The sequence below is a fragment of the Pygoscelis adeliae genome, unplaced genomic scaffold, assembly GCF_000699105.1.
Source record: "Pygoscelis adeliae isolate BGI_AS28 unplaced genomic scaffold, ASM69910v1 Scaffold704, whole genome shotgun sequence".
In the NCBI taxonomy this organism is placed as follows: Eukaryota; Metazoa; Chordata; class Aves; order Sphenisciformes; family Spheniscidae; genus Pygoscelis; species Pygoscelis adeliae.
The window spans coordinates 76,143-79,048 of NW_008824590.1; positions in this window are offsets into that span (position 1 = coordinate 76,143).

The window sequence follows — 2,906 nt, forward strand, 5'->3', positions numbered from 1 at the left end:
TTGCACCAGTGGCATGAGGCAACTCAAACAAGCTCATTTGCTTCTTCACAGAAACCTGCTTCATGACATTTTTTGATGGGATCAGGCCCTAAATTAGGCACAGGGAGAAGATAGTTCCTCTATGCTGTGCTGATGGGGCAACGCGGGGGAGGCTTGAACATCCAGTGCCGGTTGTTACGTGGTATTTGCCAAACATTTAGTGTTTTGGGACTGTTCTCTGGGGTTTTTTGACTCCTCCAAATATTGGTAATAAAGGAAAAAAACACCCATAGATCTGTGCCCATTTAAAAGCTCCAGGGTGAGAAAATCCAGAAAACTTTGCCCTGATATTTGTAAAACACCACAGCTCACAAAAAACCAAAATCCTCTGAGTTCTAGCCCTGTGTTTGGTGCCACAATGGGTATCTTTCACGCTGTAAAATGTTGTAAGACTGTGGCACAGGGAACATTACACGAGGTTTTGTCACCAGCCATATTAAAATCCATTCTAAAATTAGACAGCGTTATCATTTATTTGCATCTACTTATATTTCTAAAATCTACCACTTCATTATTGACTTCTGTTATTTTCCCTACTTCATCTGATAGCATCAAAGGTAGCAAAAGAATTCAGAAAGCTCAAACAACTTCCAAGAGACTTCCAGAAAACCAATTAGAGTTTGGAGCGTTCAAAAACTTCTTGTCTATTCAATTAACTGACCAAAAACCATCCGAAAATTTCAGTCCTGTCCCCCCCCCAAAAAAAAAAGAAAATAGAAAACACTTTTAAAAGTACATTTCTTATTCACTGTCCCACCTGGCTGGTTCTTTGAGGCTTGTATCAAAAAGCACTCCATAAACTTAGATGTTAACCGAGCTAGATGATATAATAGTATAATAGACCCAGGGGAGAAGGAAGATGCTCTTGCATCCAGAGCTTGAACGCGAGGAGCTGGGGCTGCATCCCACTGCCTTCCTCTGCACACTGGAGCGGCTGCAGCTCACCTCCAGCATGAGGCTGGGAGCAGGCGGGAGGCTGCATTTTACACACATGCACACGCATGCGCACTTGCGCATGCAGATTTCCTCCCCACTCATTGTGCAACAGGGGAGGAACGCGTCATCCTTCATGGCTGACGAACTGTGATAATGCAGGACTCTTGCCCACGTGCGTGTCGGTGCTTGCAAAAGCTGTGGCCCCTCTGCTTCAGCTGTTTGTAAACAGCCAGGCTGAATGGTAAACATGAATCTGGCTTCTTGATGAAAGTCACTAACTGGCGCCTCTGGATAGAAACTAAAGAAATTGTTTTAGAGATAGCAAGTGGGAGCCACCCCTCAGCTTCTGATGTTCAGTCGATCTCTACCCAACAAAACTTTGTGACTCCCATGTTTGCAGAGGGAGTTAAGATGCCAAATGAGTAAAAACACAGAGTGAGCCCTGCTGAAATTGCACGGTCAAGCTGCTAATAGGAGGGAAAAGGAAAAAACGGGGCTGTTGCAAAGCCATGGTTGCACAGCTCATTGAACCAGGGCCAGGCGAGCGCCCCAGGCTTGCAGCAGTCTGCTGCTTTGCACCCAGGGTGCACCCATCCTGCCCCAGGGAAGAGCTGTGTGAGCTCAAGATGCGTGGTGAGCTCGGGTACGTGGTCTCTGAGCCAGCACTTTACTCACAGCTTACTCACGACTGCAAGGTTTGCCCAAGCGGCTTCTGTAGGCACGCATTTCCCATCACGGACAATGGTTGCTTCAGAGGCAGGCAAAGAAAAAAAAAATTAAAATATTAGAAAAACAGAAATGTTAAAAGTGCAATTCTGTTTGGGGCTTTTTGGTATTGGCCAGGAAAAACGTCAGCAATGAAAATTAGTGGTAACTATGTCAATATCAGTGAAACAGCTATAAAATCAGACATGATGGACACAGGTAGAGAAGCCGTGCTACATTTTTGGGATATTCAGAGGTATAAGCCAAGACTTCCAAAAGTGGCCTGTACCGCTACCTGGCTTTGACAGGTCACTTTCCAGTCATAGCTCTTGGAGCCTGCCACAGTGGTCACAGACTTCATCACCCTGGTTTTATTGCTCTGGGAAATGACACAGTCAGAGAGAGGAGATCGAGAGGGGACCCTCGGCTGTTAAGCTTCTGGCACCTGCAGGTGTCTTACAGGGTGAAGACAACTTTAAAGATGTTTTCAGAGGACGTGTGATGAGGACATTCTAAAAACTTGCCATTTTTTATAGCGAGGACCTGAAAGTGATGGTTCTTGTCCACTGCGCAAGACCCCAGGCCTGCCAAGAGCAGTTAGAGGTGACCGGGCATTGTGACCTCTCCTCCCTGCTGGACTTTGGGTGAGAGGTTTCAGGAGGCTAGAAACCCAAAAAAGCGCCACCTTTGCCATCCATTTTGCAATATAAAACTCATCCTGGCATGACGGTGAGACAGTCGAGCCACCCACACGGTTTTCACTCTTCGTGCATTACAACCTGCGTAGGGCAGGGTGGCAATTAAAGCTGTGTAACACAAGGAAGACAATCTACTGTGTGACAAGTCAATCAAAGAAACCAGGTTGAATAAGCTTTTGAAGGTGGTGGATAATTAGAGGTGTGGCTGTTTTGTAAATACGTTGGTCATTTTTCCCCAGGGGTTTATTGCATTTTCAGGAAGAGAGTTAGGAACCGTATAAAAGTTCTCGGATGGGAGAGCAGTTCATTCACTTAGCTCCGCTCCTTCTTCAGAGCCTTCACAGCCAAGGTAAGTTGCTACACCGCTAACATTTCATTCCTATGAAAATTTGCTGAACTGAGCTGAGCTATGGTCTTACAAAGACGGGTCTGTCTGCAGGTGCTGGGATTACTGAGAGCCAAGTTCTTGCCTCAGTGACTGGGGTAATTTTGCGCTATCAAAGTTGGTCTCAAGACTGCCTATGCTAA